Here is a 24,459-nt window from a genome sequence, read left to right on the forward strand (position 1 = left end):
GGCCACAGCCACTCATTTGCTTGCCACAGGGTGGATCAGGGAGGTTGTATCCCCAAAAAGCCCCAAGTGGAGCATGCCCTGAACCTTGTCACGTCAGTGCAGGATGAACCTGCCCGAGCACAAGGGGCTGGAGAGGGGCACGGGGATGTTCCTGACCGCAGAGATAATACAAAGAGATCTGTCCCCAGTTTACATCCTGAATGGCGGCACAGTTTCACATCTGAGGATTGGGTTCCTGGACACCCAAAATTCTCAGAGATCCCACAGAAAATTGCAGGGTTCCCGTGGGACCATCCACACCTCACACCTGCTCCCTACCCACTGAACTGTTTTCTGCTGCAAGAACTCCTGATGGCTTCTGAAACCCCAGCTGCCCAAATCCTGTCCCTTTTTTGGAGGCCCTGCATTAATTCCCATGCTGTCTGCACTGTTTCCTGGGACAGAGAGAATTCCTAATGATATCAAGGTCTGTGGAAGGCAGCAGCTCATTTAGGCCTGGCTCCCCTTAGCAAACCAAGGCTCTTCATCTGTCCTTTTAAGTTATCCTCAAAAGGCTTTATTTCAACAGTGCAGATGAAGACTCAGTCTTTTTAAGTAACTGCTTTATCCTCTTTGGGAGGCAATTAAAGAGTGCAAGAAATTACCACCTTCTGTTTCTATTCTTGTCAGGCCTGGATAATTGGTTTGTTTTAAGGGAGGGAAAACCAGGCAGACATTGCCAACTTCAACATCTCGAGCTGCTTGGAGATGAGCAGGGCAACAACAGCTCTGCCAAAGCAAAGGACATTTGGGAGAGGTGCCCTGAATTTCCCTGCAGGCAGGTGAAATCTGTCAGATCTGGCATCACCTGGATCTTCGGAAAAGCAAGGAGTTCCCTCATCAACGTCCTGCCATCCTCTCCCCGTCCTCCCTCTGTCTGGGACATGCGCAGAGTTTTAGAGCACACTCGGGTCAATTTTTGCAGGAGCAGGCCCCAGGTGAGCTCTCCCTGCCCTGCTTTCCCTGCCACTCCTCAGGGCTGGGAAATGCAGAATAAAGCCCTGCAGATCCCTCTGGATCCCAAACCCCAAACTGCCCCAGGACAAATTGGTTTGGTGCCCCAAACTTGCCACGTTCCACAGCTAGCGCTGCTGATGGAAGCGTGCTGAGTTTCAGTGAACACACGGTGATTGATGTGCGTTGGAATGTTGGGGGACACACGACAGATGATGGACTTTGGACCTGGTTAACAGCAGAGATTTGATAACAGGATGCCTTGGCAGAAGCAAACGGAACTTTGAAAATTAGACCTGGATTGCAAGAAGGTTAAATCAAAAGAAAATCCCATTAAGCTCTGCAAGCAGGAGATGTTGTTGTTTGCATAAGTTTGTGTGTGTGATTTCAGCCTGATCATTGTAGAACACATTACTAGTCTCCCTGAAAGAGTATATAAGCGTTTGTATAAAATAAAATACAATAAAATGGGATTCTGATCACCAGGTAGCCGTCCCCGTCTCTCTCCACTGCGCCGATGTCACTGTCATATTTTCTGAAAAATCCTCTTTGCCCAGGATTCTTCTCCTGGGAAGCTGAGAAGCCTCAGAGAAAAAGGAAAACAATATTATCTGATTTGCTTCTGCTGTGTTTTGTTGCTGTGGAATGTGGTTGGGGATTGTTTATCCAACATGTGAATTGTTTTGACCTAATGACCAATCACGGTCAGGCTGTGTTGAGGCTCTGAGGAGCCACGAGTTTTCATTCTCTTGTTAAACCTTCTGTCGGTATCTTTCTCTTTCTTTAGTATAGTTTTAGTATAGCATTAATAATATAATATAATATAAGTGTAATATAATATAATATAAATGTAATATAATAGAATGTAATATAATATAATATAATGTAATATAATATAAGTGTAATATAATATAATATAAATGTAATATAATAGAATGTAACGTAATATATTATAAATGTAATATAATATAATATAAATGTAATATAATAGAATGTAACGTAATATAATATAATATAATATAATATAATATAATATAATATAATATAATATAATATAATATAATATAATATAATATAATATAATATAATATAATATAATATAATATAATATAATATATCAGCCTTCTGAGAACATGGAGTCAGATTCCTCATCTCTCTCCTCATCCTGGGGACCTCACGAACACCACAGGCTGACAGATGTGCTCACGTTAGCGGGGAAAGGATGCACCACAAACTCCAGGAGCCCCTGTTCCCTGCCCAGCCCGTGCCAGGGGCAGGGAATGCCCTGTGCCAGGGGCAGGGAATGCCCTCCCCGTGGGGCAGCAGCTCTGGCAGCAGCAATTAGCAGCCTGACCCACGTTAGCTGTTTGCCAATAGTGCAGCTCCTCCAGCTGCTGCTCCTTAACTACAGGCTGGGAATCAAGTGCTGCAAAGACAAATCCATACAATCACTAAAATTGATCAAGAGTGGATGAGGGAATGGCAGGAACTTTCTGGGCTGGATGTATCCACAGCGCACACGCCTCAACTTGAAAGGTTTGAAATTCAATTACAGAAACTGAAATAAATGACCATAATGTTTTCTATTATCAGATACATACAAATCATCTTCCCTTCCTTCCCCTGCCCCAATAAAACAAATTTCAATTACTTTTTCATAATCAACAAGCTTGACCTTCTATCGGAGTCCTTTGGCAGTGCAGAACTTTGGAAGTGAAATCATAGATCAGAATAGGACAACACAGCAGAGGATCTGCAGCTTCCAAGTGCAGCATCTTGGTTACAAAAAAAAAAAAAAAAAAAAAGGATCAAGTGCTTAAAATGCAGCTGGGGCAACCAGAGGAAAAGCTGAGCATGGCACGTGCCATGGAACACCCAAATCCAGGGTAATTAATGGCTAGATACAGAATTTCTCATTTTTATTCAGTCTTTGTGTGAGACTGCAAAGCTCTGGGGTGTCCAGAAGAAATCCCCATCTTTGCCAGTCAGCTAAAAAGTCATGGATATGATTCCCTCTTGGAATCTGCAACCCTCAGAAAGGAAAATTATTTATCAGGTGGCTGAAGCCATGGCCTTAATGGAGTTAATTAATTGAACTAGTGCTTGGTGCAGATGTCTGAGCTGGTTTCAGGGCTGGTATTGAGCTGGTCCTAAAAGCCCCTCATGCTCAAATCAAAGAGGTTAATTTACATCTCTCAATAATGTGCAGCCAGAAATAGCAGAGCTAAAAATAAGATTTTTTTTCCCTCTGCCATTCATGCCAACCCCTCAGAAACCAGTTGTTTGCTGTGCCTGAACCTCATGAGGGTGATTTTCTGGGGGTCCTGAAGGTTCCCAGCACATTTCTCTCCCCCTGGGGTGAGTAAGGGCTGGGATGTGCAGCCAGCATGGAGCTGCCACTCCAGACCGTTGGGATATGTGTGCCTACAGCAGGAAAAGCTCTTTTCCCAACCCCAGAGCTCATTTCTGAGACATTCCCAGCAAATTTCCCATTTCTGAGACCAATCCTGAGGTCTGGAGCCTTCTGCTGCTGTTTGAAGAACAAAGCTGGCGCCTGAACTCACGGCACAGGCGCCTTGGGAAGGCTCTGTGGCTCAGGAGGGGCAGAAGGGGTTTTTAGCTGAGGAGCCTCCACACTGAAGGCCTCAGCTTCACCTGCTTCACTGGCCACTTCTCCTCCAGGATGGCTTCTGATGGCACAAAATGATGGCTTTTGATGCCGCATCTCCGTCCCTTCGTTTTTGTTCCAGTGGCATTTGAGATGGAATTCAATATCCCCACACTGCAAGAGCTACAGACAAAATAAACCTGTTGAAAACATTACGGTCACATCTCAGCTGCCTCAGCCACCCCCAAGCTTACAGATACATAAAATTTGCATTAAAAAAGCTTCCTGAGCCTTTTCCTCCCCCTGCCTCCTTTAACATGATGTGATTTGGGCTCTGGTTTTACATCACCACAAAATATAATAAAAAAAGAAAGGGAATTTTAGTTGTCACAGGAGCAGAGAAGAACACAAAAAACAAACAGAGTTGCCAAGGTTACTGACACTCCTGGCTGAGATGAATGGAATTGGTAGGGAGGAGACTGAGACACTCAACTCCATTTTCACAGTCCTATCACAGATGGGACCAGCCCTTATAATTTTCTTTTTCTTCCTCCTGGGGAATTTAAATCGATTTGTATCCAGCAGAATTCTTCATGTGCTGCCTTGGAGCTGTGAGGCTCCAAGATCTCAGGTGGAATTGCCCCAGCCCTGAAGTGCTGATCTGCTAAAACCCCCAAAACCCACCTCGTACCCAAACCAAGAGCTGCATTTACATGTCTCAGTAATCTGCAGAGCTAAAAATGAGGTTTTCCATTGCCCGGGGGGAATGTGAGTGAGATTTGGCCGCAGAACCCTCCCCAAACCATTGCCCAAACCAGCCAGGCCTCACCACACGGTGGACGCGCTCTTGGGAGCAAACCTTGGAATTTGGGCTGGTTTGGGGCTGTCTCCAACAAAACCTTCCAATAAATAGGAATTCTTTCAGCCCACGTCCAATGCTTGACCTATTTCTCTACTTTTGAGGAATTTTTGCTTTTCCAGGGTCACCTCAATGTCACTTCCCTTTCTCTGGTGGAGCCCTTAAGGGAGTTGTACCCTTGGCTCCCATTCCAAGGGAGCCAGTCTTTCCTGCTGGATTTATTTTGGGACACTTTCAGACCTTTCTGCTGTCGTCAGATTGTGAAGGAGCAGGATAAATGCTGATTACGGAGGACAAAGTGTTGCAAAAGAGAAAAAGATCACAATTTCCTCCCAGAACTGAGGAATCTGAAGCAGCCACGGCAAACCTGGGCACGGCCTCCCCATTCCACGATTTTCTTTTGGGCACCACATCCTCTTCTCAAGGCTCCTGGCTGTTTGTTTTCTCCACTTTTAATGTTTTAAAAGTCCTTGTGGTGCCTGTGATGCTAAAGAAAAGGAGAAAGCCAAGGATCTGCTGGGTGAAACCCAGCATCTGCCGTCAGAAGCTGAGGAATGGTGGGGAGTGATGGAATAAAGCTCAGGAATGAACAGAATGAGAGGCTGAGGAATGGTGGGGAGTGATGGAATAAAGCTCAAGAATAAAAGGAATGAGAGGCTGAGGAATGGTGGGAAGTGATGGAATAAAGCTCAGGAAAAAAAGGGAATGTGAGAAATTCAGTGTCTGGAGAGGGATAGGCTTTGCCTTGTGACTCCCTCTGATCTGAAATTCCCCTCTCCAAGCCATGATTCAGCATCCAGCTCTCAGATTCCTCTGACTCAGCTGCCTGGGAGGGAGAATTGGAATTTGATGCCTTTTTTTCTGCCAAGTGTCACTGGAGGAGAGCCTTGTCCAAGAGCAAGATGAAGCTGTTCTTTTTCCATTTCTCTTTTTTCCATTTCTCTGTTTCCATTTCTCTGTTTCCATTTCTCTGTTTCCATTTCTCTTTTTTTCCATTTCTCTTTTTCCATTTCTCTTTTTCCATTTCTCTGTTTCCATTTCTCTGTTTCCATTTCCATGGCCTGTCCCAGTGCCATCCCTGCAATTCCTCTCTCAGGAATGGCAAAGCACACGAGGATCTTGAGCTTCAGGCACCTCTTTCATTCCTTTCTCCTAATGTGTGCTCGTTTCTGGAAAAACTCATTTTTTTTGCCTGTTTAACTCGTGGATTAATCTCCATTGAACTCTCCAAAAATGAATTTCAATCTTCGTGGTGAAAAAAAAAAAAAGGGAGAATCATTTTTGATTCACACCCTCCTTGATTTTCATCAATCAACCTCTGCCGCTCAAGTACTGTTTAATCAAAAAAAGAAAAAAAAAAATCCCAGATGGCTTCTAAGATTTATCACTGGAATGGAAAAATGCTGACTCTCAGCTCCCACATCCAGTGGCTCCTGAGACCAACTTTGCTAATCAAAATGATAGAAAAAGAAATAAAAGCCCCACCAAAACAGGAAAAACCCCAACCCTGCCTCCTACCCTTGTGTGTGCCGGCCTCTGGGATATTTCTGTTTAGCTGGATGGGTTTTCTGGTGACACCAGTGTGTCCAGCACCACCAAAAGCTGCTCCCAGTTCAACCTGGGCTCACGCATTTCTGTAAAAATTTCAGGAACCGCAAATTCAAGGCCTTTCCCAAAGCTCAGCGGAGTCCTGGAGCTCCTCCCTTCTCCAGGTCCATGGGGTTAAGTCGTTACAAATCATCAGAAATCCAACCTGGCAGCTTTAATAGTGCCCAGGGGATTTGGGCACTCAGCTGCCATTAAATCTCAATTTCACTCGGTTCTCTGAGATCTTGCTGAAAACTGTGGCATAAACAAGGTCCGGGGTGAGTTAAAGCACAACAGGAAACAGAAATGGAGAATAAATTCATGTCCAGATACGTAATTAATACAGGAGATAGTGCCAGGACAAGGGGGAATGGCTTCCCACTGCCAGAGGGAAGGGTGGGATGGGATGTTGGGAAGAATTCCTGCCTGCGTGGGTGGGGAGGGGCTGGGATGGAATTCCCAGAGCAGCTGTGGCTGCCCCTGGATCCCTGGAAGTGCCCAAGGCCGGGTTGGAGCCACCTGGGACAGTGGGAGGTGTCCCTGCCACGGCAGGGGTGGAAAGAAATCTTTAACGTCCCTTCCCACGCAAACCATGCCATGATTCCATGATAATGGAACAACTGGGATCCTTTTCACCCCCTCGTCTCCTGCAGGACACTTTGGTGAGGCAGCAGAACCTGTCCCACACCTTACAGAGATGTGTCTGTGAAAAGTCCCTTTGTTTGGATTTTCCTTGAAGTTTACCGCGGAGAATTTCAATTTAAAAATGAAAACCATGTTAAATTGACAGAAAGTGCAGCACTGAGAGAATTAGAATGAAAAAAAAAAAAAGAAAAAACCAACAAAAAACCAAAAAAAAACCCCATTAATCCTGCAGCTCCAAATGCTGCACAATAAATAAATGGTGCCCATATGCCACAGGACCGTGCCCAGCTCAGGATTTTTACTGCAGGGCTTGCAGGTGCTAAAGACAAACAGCCTTTGGGAGCCCCTGAATTTCATCCCAGGACTGGCTGAAGATTCCAAAGGCCCTTCCAAGCACTCACAGATGGGCACACACACCAGCGTTCCTCCTGGGGGCAGCTCTAACGGCCAAAAGCATCACGCGGAAGCAGAAATTTTGCCTCTCTGAGCTGAAAGTGCCAGCAAGATTCCCTAAATCCATCCTCCATGCTTTAAAATAAATGCAAAATAATGTTAACATTCAATACCTGCCATTAAATCAGAACAAAAATGTTTTCCTACCTGCATTTATTTATTATTGTCCGCACCTGGTGTGCAAACCCCCTTCCAATGGGAGATTTGCCCCCCGATTGTGTCCCTGGTGAGATCCTGCCCTTACAGCAATGTCAAAATGTTGGGGATTTCCATATTCCTTTACCCCCCAGTGAAATAAAGGTGAAAGTCGAAATAAATTTCATTTTTACTCCAATTCCTGGACTCTGAACGAGGGAATTTAACTCAAACCCTGAGTGGGAACAGAACAGGGAAGAACAAATTGTTCTGCCCAAGGTTCCTCTGCTTCCCAAAAGCTCCTTTTCCCCCCAAAACTGCAAATGTTGTTTTATTGCTGGACTTTCCATGGAAATATTATAATATCCATGGGAAGCAATATCTGACTCAGCAATCGGAATGCATTTTATTCAGTTAATCAGAATAAAATATTGCAGGTTTGGGCGTAGAAAGGTAATAATTCACCAAGTTTTATGCATTCCTTACTAAGCTCTAAAGCTGTCCTTTTTAAAAATTATTTTAAAATAAATAAAAATTCCCAAGGACTGACCTCTCTGTCAGTTTTTGTCCAGCTTGCTCTGAAATAACTTCCTGCCATCTCCTGAAAATGAGAATTATTAAGGCTGGTAAGAGCATCTAAGCATCAGAAGACGTAGAAAATCTTGAAAAATCAGGGCGACAGGGGCTGAGCACACGGTGGGGAAAATCTTTTGCTCCCAGTGCCATAACCATTTTTCTTTATTCATTCTTCTGCTGTATTTTTGATAAGGTTTAACAAACCTCCCTGAACTATGAAAAGTGAGTGGCTGTTTTTTTTTACAGTAACTCACACTGGACCCAATTCCCCCTGGCACCACAAAACCCAGCCCAGGAGCATTCCCTGGCATTTTTAAACAAACCCTGGGGAGGGCTGGATGTGTCAGGATGCAGGAGCTTGGAAAATCCACAGCTCCCCTGAGACAGCATCCAGAGCTGAGCCTCCCAACCTATTTAGGACTTTCCTTTGAACCTCGGTGAGTTTTTAAGCCTTATCTGATGAGCATAATGATATTAAAGTGTTTTTCATTACCCATAAAAAACGAGCAAAAAGGATAAAGCTGCTCCAGACTGAGGCTGTTTGAAAGGAATCAATAGTCTGAATCCCTCAGTAGATCCTGCCCGGAAAACAAAGCATTTGCTTGAAACCAAAAGGAATTATTTGGATGTGAGAAGCAAGTTGCACCAAAAGCACCTTTGGGAAAAAATAAAAAATCTTGGGAAGATTTAAGAAACAAATGGGGAAAATCCTCAGATAAATAGTTATGGGCATATTCATGGATTTTCCTGTTTGTATGTGTGCAACAAAAATCTCTGCATGGAGAGGCACAAAACCCCAAATTCAGCACCCTGGAGGAGGTTTGGAGGCAGTTTTTAGGTGGAACTGATGGAAATCTGATGGAGTTAACACAGGGCAGAAAAGGATACACTGAGCCTGAGGCACGAGGCAAACAAAAAACCTGCTCTTTACCGGAAAACCTAAAAAAATTTTAGAAATCCTTACAGTTTTGGAGCTCTGTGTTCATTTTGCTGCCAGGCAAGCCCACGGTCCCACAGGGGAATATCTCAGTGAGGAACAAGACCCAGGAGCAGCAGTAACTGTGAATTTTCTGCTCTTTTTTTTTGGTTGTTGTTGTTGTTGTTGTTGTGGAAAATATATTGATTTTTGGAGCTGCAGCTTTTCACGGGGATGTCTCCACTTCAAGGAACACTTGTCACGAAAATTTCTTCGCACCTGACAAATTCTGGGGGAAATGTGAGAGGGAATGTTTGTAGCAACAAATCCTTGCTTGGAGAATTGTGGATTCCACATCCCTGGCAGTGCTCGAGGCCAGGCTGGACAGGGTTGGAGCAGCCTGGGACAGTGGGAGGTGTCACTGCCATGGCAGGGGTGGTTCTGGATGGGATTTAAGGTCCTTCCCAACCCAAACCAACCTGGAATTCTGTGATACTTCTCACACCATTTCCTCTATAGAAAAATCAGGCTCTAAACTCTGCTCTCTTTTTCACATTATTTGCCCAATTTTGGGCTTCAAGAATGGGTTGGGAACCCTGGGAACCTTCTGGTCTCAGCTTTGCTGAAGTGAATGTTTCTCTTTGTTTACAGCAGGACTGCAGTGGATTCTTTCAGTTTTGAATCAGCGTGGGGAAGAAACGTTTTTTCCTGAAGAGAACAAGAGATTATTTCTCGTCATAATCAGAGTCGCCACTGTGGTTGTGACACGAGCCACGCTCTGTATCCATGGGGCAGGGAAATAGGGACAGGCCAAGAGGCAATTAGGGGAAAAAAAATAAACCTGAGTGACTTGTACAGGATCTGTGCTGCTCCAGCTCCCACCTTAAAACCACTGAACATCTCCTCTTGGAAGCACACCCTGTTACCCACTGAATAATTAATATCCCTCCTTTGATAAAGAACTTGTCTGCGTTAATTGAAGAGATCCAGATCTGAGCACAGAGAGAGGATTAATCCTCCCGCGGTGTGTAAGTAAAGCTGAGCCCTTTCAAGCTGCCTGAGCCAATTTGCAGCAGCTCAGGATCAATCCTGGCTGCCCTCAAGGCTTAATTAACCCCGGGCACCTTGGCGATCAGGAGATGCTCTCCCAAGGATCCTGGGGAGCTGTTATCACCTGTAGGATGCTGCTCAGAGCTGCAGGAACAGGATTTTATTCTATTCATAGACCTGGCGTGGCCTCCCGGACACAGGATGAGCTTTCCTCGGGAGGAGCAGCGAGAATTATTGTGTTAATGTGTTCAGTTTAATAAACAAGCACAAAAAGATAAATAAAAGTCACTGAGGAGCCGGCCTGCCCATGGGTAGTCCTCCCAGCTGAAGCACTCCTGGGGATAAAAATAATTCCAGCCTCAAGTTTGCAAACCCAGATCAAAAACCAAACAAAAACAACAACAAAAAAAGAATCTTTGTTTCCAGGCTAATGGAAATATCCATAATGAGTGATTTTGCAGCTGGAGGGTGAGGGAAAAAGCAACAGTAAATGCAGTTACAGCACTTTTTTTTTCCTGGGTTAAGGGGTGGGGTTGTGGGAGATAATTATTAATTTTTATTTACCAATAAAACTTACTGAAAAGTTCATCAAGGCCTTTATTCAGCCCCTGGGTGTCCCTCCCAGTGCCACAGCATGGTTGTGGCTGTGGAAGGAGCTCTGGAACATCTGTCCTGTTTTTAAAGGTTTTTAATCCTTATTGCTGCCATCTCTGGTTTATTCTGGAATATTGTCTCATAACAGAGGGAAAAGCACCTGTCCTTGTGAGGCTGGGTAATAAATGTTCATCCCCAGCTTTTGCAGCCAGATTTATAAACTAATTAAGTACAACAACCTCCCAAGCACTGTTTGTGTCTGAAGAGTCTGGGATCAAGCAGCTGAGTAATTCTTGTCACTGTCACAATTTCTGAAAAATCCCTTTGCCCAGGATTTCTCTGCTGGGAAGCTGAGAAGCCTCAGAGAAAAATGAAAACAATAATTATCTCATTTGCTTCTCCTGTGTTTTGCTGCTCTGGAATGTGGTTAGAGGTTGTTCACCCACAGGTGATTGTTTCATTGGTTTCTGTGAATTGTTTTCACTCTTTGGCCAATCAGGGCCAAGCTGTGTCAGACTCTGGAAAGAGTCACGAGTTTTCATTATTATCTTTCAGCCTTCTGTCTGTATCCTTTCTGTATTCTTTAGTGTAGTTTAGTATAGCATTCTTTAATATAAAATAATATAAAATAATATAAAATAATAAATCAGCCTTCTGAGAACATGGAGTCAGATTCATCATTCCTCCCCTTGACAGGGGTCTCAGAAAACACCACAAATTCCTGTGGATAAAACCCCAAACCTATCCCAGAACCAGCCCCAAATTCTTCCCTGACTGATGTAAACCAACCCACGGGCAAACCTCTTCCCAAGTGATTCAGTTGCTCGATTTGGAAACAAAACCCCTTGGAAATGTTCTTTTCCCTTCCCTATTCCTGTCAGCTCCTGGTTTTTCTCACTCAGCCCAAAGAACTTGCTCCAGACAACACAAACAGTGGCACTTCCCACCTCCCAGAGCTGGGATATTTTGTGAGGCTGGGTTGGGTACAAAGAGCATCTCAGACTATTTTTATTCCTGTCTCCGTTGTTTTCTCCCCGTGCAGGAACACAGCAGCCTCAGTTTGTTGCCTGTTTGCTCCCGTGTCTCACACGTATTCTCTGCCTCCTCAATCACTTCAATTTGCTTGTTCCTCACACAAAAATTCCATGGCAACCTGTATTTAAGGAACTCCTTCTCCTCCTGCAACTTTAGTGTAAACAGGCATTAAAACAAAAGTTTAAAATCACAATTAGCTGATGAGCAAACAGCTCAAACTTATTTTTTCCTGTTGTTTTCCCAGTATCAAAGACAGTCTTTTACGATTCCCTCTTGCAGATTTTGATTGTTTATAAGCAATTTTCCAAGGGGGAAAGATGTTTTCTCCCTAGAATTTGACTCTGATTATCATTGCTGTGGGTGCCTGGGAAAATCTGGGGATTTCTGAACTCCCACATGGAAAATGAGCTCAGTTCTGCCCAAGGCTGCCCTGACAGCCCTCCCCTGACCCTTGGAGTGGGCAAAATTCCTTGGATTTGTAGGGATTTGATCCAAGTCTCTCTTCCTGCATCCAGGGCTGGTGGGAATACAGGGATTTAAACATGCAGGAGTGCAAGAAGTTATAAATCCAGGCTGTCCTGGCAATTCCTCTGGAGCTGGAGCAGCTGAAGAGGTTTCTCCCCTGTAAAAGTCATTTAAACTCAAGCTGGGCTGTCCCACCCCACTCCAGGGCTGGCTGGGGGAGCTCCTCTGTTAATTAAATATAATCAAAACAATAATAAATATAAGAATATAATAAAAAAATTTAGAAATTATAACCAGCAGGATTTATTGGATGGAGGAGAAGAGAATTTGTCCCAGAGTGTCTCAGATAGAAACAACGAGATGATGATCTAACATCTGCCCTCTTCCCCAAAACCCTCACCTGGTTATTTCAAGCCAATAAATGGAATCATGCACGACCATAATATTTAATTGCTGGCCACTTGTTTGTTGTAAATCTGCTTGGATGATCATTTCCTATCCCTCCAGGTGACACCTTGAGTGGAGTTTCCAAGTTCAAATTCTTGGTTCTGCCTCCTGCCCTCCCTCAAGGTCATCTTTCACTCCTGAAATGTGGCAACAAATCAGACGTTTTGCAAAAAAAAAAAAAAAACAACTTTCTAATTTTGAAGAGGAGGCTGGCTCTGAGCAATCCAATAATTTGGATTTCCTGCTCTCAGCACTCTCAGGAAACCTGGGGATTGGGAAGCAGATGGGCAACCAAATTCATTCTGAACCTCCAAAACCCATTTTGGGCAAGGTTGAAGTGTATAAAGCAAATAATTGATCATCATTTCATCTCACCCATTGCTGAAAGGAGTTTTAAATGATCTTATTAAGAAAGGGTCTTAAAGGCATTTGGGTTTGGGGGTTTTCGTTTTATTTTTTATTCCTTGGGGGGACATGGGGAGGAATTTTGAGTTTAATTTTCCTGCTCCACCTCCTTTTTCCTCTAATTAACATAAAAAATTTATTATATTAGGAGAGATGGGGAATTACTCACAGAGCACTCACTTCTTCCAGCAGTGAAAAACTCCTTTTTTTTCCTTCCCTGCTAATCCTCAGTTAATAAAATAGTATTTGAATATTTCTATTTTTTTCAAGAGCGGACTGAATCCATGAACAAAGGGTGGGAGCAGAGCTGCAAACCCCTGAATTTGCTCCTCTGGGCACTTTCCCTCCTGTTCCCCACTGTCCATTTCCAGGAGTAATTGAATCAACTTCCCCCCATCTGCAGCATTTATCACACGCTCGCCTAGTCTAAGCTAAAGACTCTAAAAAAGACATGAAATTTACATTAAATTAATCAGAAATAAAGCTTATTTAAGCCCAAATACACAAATTTAAATCCTCATGAGTCTGGTGGGTGCAGAGTGGCAGAATGGGAGCAGGAGCCACCCGCTGGCCTCGCTGCTCTGGGAGCCCAACGTGAGCTCTTCCAAAGGGTCTTTGCTCCACCAACATCGCTCGGAAATGGACTCAAATCAACCCCTAAACTCAAGTGCTGCTCTACAGATTTATATTATAAATTTATCTTATTTTTAAGCACTTACCAATGTGGAAACCCAGGGCACACAGGGAATATTTCAGTGCTCCCCTGACCTCCAGGGGAGCCCTGACTTTCCATTTATTCCCTATTTTTAAAAAAGACACATTCCAACCACCAAAAGCCGGTGCACAGAATCCTGGAATTATTCCAGAATATTATTCCAGAAATATTCCAGAATCCTGGAAAAGGCATCCAAGGCCACCAAGTCCAACCCTGACTGCTTGAGACCCTTCGGTGAGCATTCCTGCAGGTGATGAACATTTTCCTACCCCGAAAAATTCCTAAATTTTTAGGAATAATTTCCCGAAGACAAAAATGTTTGGGTACAGCTGAACAAAAAGCCAGCAAGGCACAGGTGGAAATATTCAAAAGCTTGAAAAGTCAAAGCTTTCCAAATTCCAGCCATTTTTTTCCAGCAGTGAGTTATTCCTGGTGTATGGATGTTTGATTCCTGAAAAACATCTCCCGGTGATCCCCTCTGGCTTTCATGGATCTGTAACAAGCAGGGCTGGAGCTGCAACCTGGTGCTGCTTTGAAGGGAAAAATGTCTCCTCTTGCCCCTGGAAACATAAAAAGAGACTGGAAACATAAACAAAGACTCAACTCCAGCCGATCCCTCTGGGGGAATTTTATACACAACGCTGGAAAAGGGAAAAATTGAATTTCAGGTACATCCAAAGCCCAGCTGCCCTGCGCAATTTGGTGTTTAATTAGTAATAAACACCCTTTGGTGACCCTGGCAGGCAACTTCACCTCCATTAGGCTTTTAAAGTCGGAAAGAGTATTTTAAATTGAGAGCTGCAACCCTTTGGCCTCGTCCCTGACCTGCCACTCCAATTCCTCCCCAGCCTCTCCCCTGGTGCTCACCTTTGTGCTGTCCTTTCAGCCCTGCTGTTAAATGTTGGTGTCACCTGCAGCCCAGGGCTTAAATCAGAGCAAAGCTCTGCGCTGGGAACTCCCATAAAAACCTGGAACAGCCCTTGCTCCTTATTCTGTTTTTGTTCTTCCTTGCTCCTTGCTCCTTACTCTGTTTTTGTTCTTCCTTGCTCCTTATTCTGTTTATTCTGAGCTCCTTGCTGTCCTGGGGAATTCCCAATCTCCCTCCTCAGCTCTGGAGCACAAATGGGTTCCAGGATTTGAATTTCAGGAGGAGTTGCTGGGTGAGGCACAGGCTGGGCTCTCAAACAAAAAGCGATGGCAGGTATTAAGATTCAATTGCTCCTTAAGATGTTCTTGCTCTGCATTTCAATATTCTCATCCTCTGGATCCCCTTTTCCCATCCTTCCCATTCACATCATCCATCCCATCACAGAGATGAAATTCAAATGATCCCAAAATCAATACAGGGACTTGTCTGCTGCTTTCCAGTTATTTTCAATCACACTGCCCCACTCCAACTCTCCCTAACTTGTCTTTCCCAGGTAATTCCCCTCTCTCAGATGCAGCTGAATAACAAAATACAGTAACCCATCCAAATGTATTTATGCTCTAATAATACTTGAAAATACAACTCAGTTACTCTCTGCTCTATTCCTCACCATTTCCTTGCTGTTAATTTCCCATATTTGGGGGGGAAAAAGCAAAAAACCCAACTCTCAGCACCTTGAGGGGAGGAAAAATTTCTATTTCATGCTTTATTAATATATTTCAGATTCATGGGAATTACACTGCTCAGGGTGGAGAAGTGAAGTGGGCTACTGAGGTTTGTATTTATAGGAGAACTAAGTGCTGAGGTAATCTTTAGAAGTTAAATTTCCTTGCAGTGAGTGGTTTCTTTTCCAAGCAGGTGACACAATGGCTTTGAGACCTTACCACGAAATATCTGATCCCAGAGTCGCTCGGAGACACCTGGAGCAGATCTAAGAGCCCAGCAATCCCCTGCAAGAAGTGCTTGATTACAGATAAAACTTCATCTGAGCAACCTGGTCTAGGAGAAAGTGTCCCTTGGAATTCCAGGGGGCGAATCAGCTGAAAAGGGGAAAAGAATTTGATCCTAAAATATCATTTTTTCCCGATTTCCTTGGCTCTAAAGCCCAGACATGTGACAACCTCAGCTGTTAGTGAATAACTCCCTGATAAATGGGATGGCAGCCCCTGGCTGTCAGCAGGAACATCCCGGGCTTGCAGGAACAGCTGGATTTGGACATTTGGCTCTTTTATTCTCTCCAGGCAATTAGAAGCCAGCATTGCATTGCCTGGCACAAAGCCCAAGGGATTATTTCTCCTTCATGACGTTGGAATGGATTTATTTCCTCTCAAGGTTATATTCTGTTTACACTGATTTTATTGGCTCTGCACAGCGCCGAGATTGGACACTTTTATGAGCATGCTGATTTTTGGGGCTTTTTTTATGACAATGATTGGTTGGGACCTGTTTTTCCTCCCCCTTTGGTTTGCATCTTATCAATCCCAGGCTGCTTTTTTAAGGTCATGTGAGAATGGGACAAAGAGCAGCGTTTGCACAGTGGGCACTCATAGGAAGCTTTGAAAACTGCCATCATTTTCCCCCTAGAATGGATTTTATGGAATTTTTTTCCAGAGTTAACCATCCTGGAGGAAGCCAAAGTTTCTAAACTCCTTTACCTCAGCCCCAGAGAGTGACAGGAACATGATGATGCCCCTGGATGGAGGTATTTGGCATCAAGGAGCAAAAACTCCTCCTGTAAATCATGTCCAGCTCCCCACACAAACTATTCCCCTTCCCAGTCCATCCCTTTTCCCTCCCCAGGTCAGGGGGATGCTGACAAATCTCCTTCTCTATTAATAAGGGCATTGGGAGTTCAGTCCAGAATTTATGGCTCCTGTTTAAAGCATTGGAAAAGATGTTCCCTCCTTCATCACCAAATGGGTTTGATGGAAAACCTCCAGGAAGATTTTCCTTACATTGCTGATAAACCAGAGAGCTCCAAATGCTGAGCCACGAGTGGAAATAGCGACAGAGCCAGAGAGCTTTTCATGCCAAAAGCCCAGAAATTAGACAAATTATGAAACTTTAAGGAATTAAATAACAAATGAGAATGAACTTTCTTTTTTTTTTTTTTCTTTTAACCTGAGGTGTTAATGCTGCTGCAAAATGCCCTGAGGGCACAAAATAGATGAAAAAACAACCAAGTAGTTTTATTTGTGGAATATCTGGTGCATATTTGGAAACAGGACAGGCAAGAAAATTGCTATTTCTTTGTCAGCCACTCCCTCAGCCACAGAGAACATCAAACAGCTCTGCTTTAATTACATGTAAGGAACCAGAGTCAGCTCAAACACATCAAGTGATGCTATTTTTAACAAATATTTACAGCAAAGCTGTAAAAATCACTCCAGCCTTTTCAGCTCAGGCCAAGCAACAAGCTGAAATTTCTTTTCGAATTTAAATTTATTTTTAGAAGGTTTTTAGGATCATATGCCTTGAAAATTTTCAGAAAAAGGCCAAAATTGAGGCCCAGAATGTAAATGCCTTCTTTACTTCACGTCTGATCGGTCATGAAGCAAAAACAACTCACATGAAACCAATGAAACAATCACCTGTGGGTAAACAATGTCCAACCACATTCCAGAGCAGCAAAACGCAGGAGAAGCAAATCAGATAATATTGTTTTCCTTTTTCTCTGAGGCTTCTCAGCTTCCCAGGAGAAAATCCTGGGCAAAGAGGATTTTTCAGGAAATATCATGGTGCCACGCCTCCAGTGACCAACCTGGGCCTTGTGGCTGGAAGGGAAGGAAGAGCCCCCCTCACGGCAGGCTGAGGTTGAGAACACAAAGCCCCAGGTGCTCTTTGGAGAAAAAGCAGGACGGAGGGGGAAAAGGCTCCCTCGGGATTGTTGATCCACGTTTTGATGAAAGCTTCAAATGCAAATGAAAAGAGAGAGAATGGGGATGAAGCATCTTTAAACTTACAACAAATCATTTTTTATTGATAGAGTCCTGGGCTTAAATCCAAGCCCAGCTATTGCCTTAATGCAGACTGATTTCAGGAGCCTTAAAAATAGCCAAGATCCTCTGGTGACTGGCAGCCATCGTGGAGACAGCTGCCAAAGTCAAATTGATTTTTTTTTTCTTGATTTTTTTCCTTGCCTTTTGAAGGACTCCACGTAATTTAAGCACACGCAGAGATGACTCCTGAAAATCCCCCTGTTTGCATTCCTTCTGAAATCCAGAAGGAGATTTTCCTGCAGAAGCAGGGTTGTGGGAATGGTAAATCCTTTGCAGAGCCCAACACTGGCAAGGGAGAGCTTTCTTTGGTTCAAATTCATGGCAAAAAAGAAAAGTCAGAGAGGTTAATTCACAATATTCAGGGGTTTGACAAAAGAACCCATCAGCATTTAATTCATGGAACGCCATTAACTCTCTTATCCATTTGAAAAATTATCATTTAGAGGGATATTTAAAAAAAAAAAAAAAAAAGCCCAAACTGCATTTCACCAAGTTTGAAATCGCTCATTCTTGTCAGATGAGAAATTTAGGCAAGCATTGCCAGCCAAAAAAATAAGAGTTTAAAATTGCTAAAAACCTTTCATTTACAAATTTGCTTTTTATTTGGAAAAAAATCTGTTCCAAGGAAAATTGAAATGCAATTATTTTAAAAAAACCTCTTTCAAAATAGGGAAAAACCAGATTGGTTTGATTTCTGCTGTCAAACTGCATCTGTGGGTTTTTAGCCAGCATTTCCTGGATTCTGCCCTCTAAAAATCCTAAATTTTTCTTGCCTAGCAAACAACTTTTTAACCATTACCTGCTCTGCTCTGCTTTGGTCAGCCAGAGAATATCAGGCATCGTTTTTAAAGGAATGAGGATATTCAGAGGGGGTTTTTTTGCCATATAAGGCAGGAAAATCCCAGAAAAAATGGCCTTGGCTGACTAATTAATACTTCCATCCCTTTGACAGACAGCCCAGCCAAGATTGACAGGCAGGAGATAAAGTTCAAGGGATGCCAGTGGGGAGAGAGGCAATTATTAATTTTTTTAAACATCTTAATAGCTCTTAAAAGACAGGATTCGATATCAGAGTCCACCTCAGAACTATTCCAGAGCCTGCTAATCCCAGCTGGAGCTTGGAGCAACGCTGCAGTGGAAACAAGGAGAGCAATTTAAATAGGAAAAAAAATATAGAAATAGGAAAAAAAAATAACAGAGATAGGAAAAGAAATTATTGAAAGAGGGAATAAAATTAGAGAAATAGGAGAAAAATCTGTTGCAAATGGTTTGTCTTGAAAAATCGGGGTGTAAGGGGGAGGGGGCCTCTCACTACATGGAAATAAAACTGAGATCTGGAATTTCCTAAAGATGTTCCTCAAATAGCAAAAAATTGCCCAGGCAAGGCCTGTCTGAACTGAGAATATTGGAATTTGTGATAGCCCTGGGTGGCCAAGGGGGACACAGAGCAAAATTTGATATTCCCAAAAGCGTTCCCTGATCTGCAAATGTCTCTGACTCATTTTTAATGAAAACGGTGAGAATTTCCTATCAACCCTCAGCAAAAATTTTCCCCCCTCTGTTTTTTTTTTTTTTTTTTTTGTAGGCCAAACCCAAACTTACTAAAGAAGTTGCTTTAAGGGGCACTTTGCTGTATTTTATACCTAAAATAAAGCCAAGTAAGAGCCCCCCAGCTCCAACCTATTAATGCAGCATCTCCCATCTCCCATGAATGTCACGGGCTCCCCTGAGGAATTCTCCTTCTCATGTTGTTCCATCACAGACAAAGTCTCCAAAGTGACCTTTTCAAGCAGCTTTTCAGGCAGCAGGGAGGTGCCACGGCCAGATCTTCAGCGGGAATGGTCAGATGTGATTTCCATTTCCAGCCGTGTCAAAAGGGATTTTCGTCCTCATCAAAGGACAAAATGCTGGAAGTTGAAAATAATGCTGGGCAAAAAAAAAAAAGAAAGTTGTTCATAACTCCCATCAAAATATCCTCTGGAAATGTTTCAGGTTCTTTATATTGATAAATCCTGTCGTGCTGAAATATGGATCAGAGTGGAAATGGGAGTGTTTGAATTTCTGCGTTTTTCAGGTTGAAAAAAGGGCATTAGCATGATCTGAGTGATTCAATAGCAAAAACCTGCCCTTAAAAACTGTTCCATCGAAAAACTAAACCCAAAATACCCACCAGATCCCGAGAAACCAGCCCGTTTTAAAGTGTATTTTTATATTACTGTGGAGGTTAGGGTTTTTCCTTTTATTTTCCTTTCTCTTATGGAATTTTTTCCCCATCTCACTGTGCTGGTTTCTGTTCTGCTCTGACCTCAGTCACATTGTTAATAAAGCTCTTTCTCCTCCTTTCATAGGAGGTTTTGTTTTTGTTTTTTTTTAATGCCAGGACTATTTTAAATCATAAAAACACAAAATCAGGGAACCCTGGAATGTTTTGGGTTGGAAGGACCTTAAATCCCATCTGGTGCCCCCCCTGCCATGGCAGGGACACCTCTCAGGGAGCTCCAACCCAGCCTTGGACACTGCCAGGGATCCAGGAGCACTAAAGATCCTTCCAGCAGAAGTCGTCCCTTATTCCACTTTATTTTTAGGTGTGTGGAAGAGCTTCAGTAAAGGATTTTGGGTGCTGAATGCAAAGTCCAGAGACTCGTGGCAGCGCTGCCGCGCTGGGAACATCCCTAGGAAATCTCTACAGCTATTCCCCCAGCCACTCCTTTCCAGTGGAACTTCTATTTCCATCACCCATCCAATTGAATCCCGATCATCAGCTCTGGATTATTACATTTCCACCTCTCCTCCACACTGCTGGGTAGAAAGGAGGGGAAAAAGAACCCTTTAACTGAATCCAAGGCCAGGATTTAATGCTCTCCCTAATACCGGCCTATCAACGTTGGAGGCCTCAGTAATTCTTTTTAAACTGTCAGTTAACAAGAATTATCCTTGTAAACAAACAAATCCTTGTGTGAACAGGCTCTTTTGATACTCAGGGATGAGGCTGAACAGGCGCTGAGGAACATCTGAAGGCTGATGTTTTAATCAAAGCGTGGCTCCTGCGCTGGGAGCCCCCGGCAGCTCCCAGGCACCTCCCCACAGGCCTTTATTCTTCAATGCTTTATTAAAAGACAGTATTTTATTAAAACCTGGGGGGATCAGGCTTTATTGTGCCTGCAGACTTCACTATCCACTCCCCTCTATGAAGGAATTCATTCTCAACTTGCCTGGGAGTTTTGGAGAGCTCCCCTTCCTCCACCTGCTTTGTACTCCAATTTAAAGAGCTGGAATCAGTTAAATCTGCTGAGCTTTAACTGCTGCTTCACAGATTCACCAACAAACCCAACCTCCACTATCCAAAAATTGGGATTTTAGTTCTCTGAACTCGTGGACTTAGGTGCTTATTGTGCTTTGCAAGTCTTGATCCTGCTGCACTTTTTTATTTGGACACCCTGCAGTGTGTTGGAGCGTCCTGCAGCTCCCAGGTGGTGGCAATGCAAACCTGGCCCTCCAGGGCCGTTTTTGAATGAATTGAAGCACAAAATGTGCCAGGGCAGTGTCGGAACCCAGGACGTCCCTCTGACGTTCCTGGATGATCCAAGGCCTGCCCAGGGCGGGTCGGAGACCCTGGCATGCAGCCACAGACCCCTGTGGCTTTGAGTTTGACCCATAGAACCATTTACCAACTTTATATGAAGAATTAAAAGTCACAAAGGTTTAGATAGCACAGCAGTAGTGATCACAGGGTGAAGGGAAAAAGTTTAAGACTTTGTACAGGGGGGTCTGAGGCTCCAAGGTGGAGGAATCAGGGCGTGCCCTGCCCTTCTTCCTTCTTCTTCTCAGCCTCCATGGTTTGGGTGATGGTGGCACTTTTAGATTGGTTTAGAGTAGAAAGTCACTGTCGCTCAAGCTAAGTCAGGGAAGGTATATAAGGATTGTATATAAGGAAAATTTTTCACTGAAAGAATAATAAAATACTGGAATTGTCTTCCCAGGGAGGTGGTGGAATCACCATCTCTGGATGGGTTTAAAAAAAGACAGGACATGGCACTTGGTGCTATGGTCTAGTTGAGGTGTTAGGGCACAGGTTGGACTCAATGATCTTAGAGGTCTCTTCCAGCCTCATTATTCTGTGATTCTGGGATTCTGTGGTTCTGGATTCTGTGATTCTGTGATTCTGGGATTCTGTGATTCTGGGATTCTGGGATTCTGTGGTTCTGTGTTTCTGGATTCTGTGATTCTGGGATTCTGTGGTTCTGTGATTCTGTGGTTCTGTGATTCTGGGATTCTGTGATTCTGGGAATCTGTGATTCTGTGATTCTGGAATTCTGTGATTCTGTGATTCTGTGATTCTGGATTCTGGGATTCTGGGATTCTGTGGTTCTGGATTCTGGGATTCTGGGATTCTGGGATTCTGTGGTTCTGGGATTCTGTCTAGCATAGGTGATAGGTATTGGAACATAATAGTGAATATTGAGTAGGTAGCTTACAGTGTAAAAGACAGCACCAGCCCCGTGGGAGGGCAGTGTGCCTCTGGCTGACCCCCTGAACAGATCTCGGCAGGCCAGACAGAAAATGTTTTAGATAACAATTAATAAACAACCTTGAGAACGACAGCTGAAGACTTCTGACTCCTTCTTGGACAGCCGGGTTGGGAAAAGGACTTTCTAACACAATCCTGGGACAGGGCAGGGCCTCAGCCTGAGCCAGAGGGGCTCAGCACCTCCTGCTTGCCTTGGCCTTTGCTGAAGTTGGCTCTGGGAGGGTGGGAGAGCTGGAGGAAAAGGATTGCAGAGAAAATCCCTGTCCGGCTGCCAGCTGCGTTCAACTCCTGATCCCCCCACGGCATGAAATTATCACTGGCATTAAATCCCTGCTAATTCACCCCTCAGCAAGGAAAGGTGAGTGAACCCAGAGCTTTCCCAATGTCACACACGAGCCCTAATTAGAGGAGTGCTCCTCTGCTGCCCCCACCTCCCATTAGTAGAGGAATTATTTTAAAATGTTTTATTCATATTAATTCAGCAGAATGAGGGTAGCAAGTTACGGGGATGAGGAGCTGTGCTCAGACATGCCTGGTCCCACTTTATTTTCTTGGAGAAACATTAAATTCGCGTTACAGAGGTTTGTGTTCAGAGTTAATAATGGGAACAGCACAAAAATGTTCTAAAATGAACATTACTTGGAACATACAAAATTTCAACCAAATGAAGAGCAAATTTTTTTGGCTGTTTGTGCTCCTCCCTCCCACACTTCTGGAAAATCAGAATTTCCACCAATGAAAAAGAATTCCTGTTGGAAACACGGCCTGACATCATCAGAGCAAGTCAGGGAACATCACAGAAACACAAAAATGCAGGAAATATCTGAACCGTGCTGAGAATGCAGCTGTGTTTTATATGGAATAGACCATTTTTATGTACAGGTCAAGAACCCTTTTATAGAGAAATAAGTCCATATTCTGTCTCAGCCCTCTCCATTCCTGCTTGGGAAGGTTCTGTGGCTGGGCAGATCAGTGGTCTGGGTAAATATGGCAATTTCTGTGTTCTTAGGGGGAAAAAAATAAAATGCAGTGCAATAACACACCCGGGGGAAAGATCTAGAAAAATCTAAAAATTAAAGTTAACCCATAAAAATGGCAATAAATTCATTTTCCCCTCCTGCGTTGCAATAGGGTTTTATGGGCAACATTAAAACTGCAACGTGAGTTATCCTTGCAGGATTTACTTGAAAGTATCCGGGCCTGGAGCAGGGAACTGAAATCCACCAATCCTGGGAGTGAACCCACTTTATATCCCCCCTAATTGCATTCATAATCCACTCATTTGAACCACCATAGGTATTATTTAGATGTATGCTGGATGTTCTGGCTAAAATAAATTGAAATAAAAATATAATGCAGAGCTGGAAAATATACTCTGTGCAAAGTACTGCATCTCACTGACAAGTACTTAAAAAAAAAGAGGCAAAAAGTAATAAAAATTACTGCTAGAAAAATCGAAATGTTCCATTCCTAGATTTTATGGGGGTAATAAAAAATGAAAAAGAAGCTCTAGTTAAGCTGGCCTGATGAAGTGATATACAGCCAGAAAGGCAGTCAAGGTTGTGTGGAAACAGATTTAAAATTGATATATATCAAATACAATAATTCTGGTGCATATTAAATAGAGTCTAGGTGGGATGTTTGTGAAGACTTGCACCAGATGATTGTAAATTAAATAAAAAAAAACAAAGCCCCAGCTGGACAAAACTGGGATGCAAAAGAGGTGGGATGGAGCTGTTAAGAGCAGCTCTACCCCATTAAAAGGGGGCAACTGAGCAACACTGGAAATTGTGTTTATTTTATTTCGGGAATTCCAGGGAAATTCCCAAGAAGTCCTTGTGTGATCAATCCCTGTGTGTCCAGCTGCCCCGAGGAGTTCAGCCCCAACACTTCTGATCTCAGAGGGATGGAGGAGAGGAAATGAGGCTGTTCCCTCCCTTACCTCAAAAACCTTCCACTTGTTAAAGATTTAAACAAGTCACCCTCAATTCCCCGCACCAAGCCAGGCTTCTTCTCCTCCAATGAAATCCTGGATTAAAATACAAATATTTACCATGGACACACAGGAGGTGGCACGAGATGGGGCTGGCACAGGTAGGAGAGTTTTAAGAGCATGGAAGGCATTTTTGGTGCTGTGATTTACACAAGAATTATATAGGAATGCTTTTATAACAATTTTCTCTCTCTTCTTCTTCTTTAGCGCTCCTGAATCTCCTGTGGTTCCATCACTATTTGAGTTAATTTATTATGAAAGCCCAAGTTCCAGAGCTCTTTGAATAGGAGGTGGAAAAGAGGCCACACTCAGTCCTCACAACTGCAAAAAAAAAGAAAAATAGGGATTTGAATCACAAACCTCCAAAGACCATGAAAGAGATCATTTCCATGACTCTTAATGCAAAGATTTGTCCAGGGGCTTGTTTTCTTCCAGGCTGGTTGAGTTTAGGGGGCAGCTTCAGCTCAGCTGCAGTGCTGAAACATAAACTTTAAAGAACTTAAGATTTTAGTTAGAGGTAAGCTTTAT

Source organism: Motacilla alba, chromosome 22 (assembly GCF_015832195.1).
Source record: "Motacilla alba alba isolate MOTALB_02 chromosome 22, Motacilla_alba_V1.0_pri, whole genome shotgun sequence".
NCBI classification, from domain to species: Eukaryota; Metazoa; Chordata; class Aves; order Passeriformes; family Motacillidae; genus Motacilla; species Motacilla alba.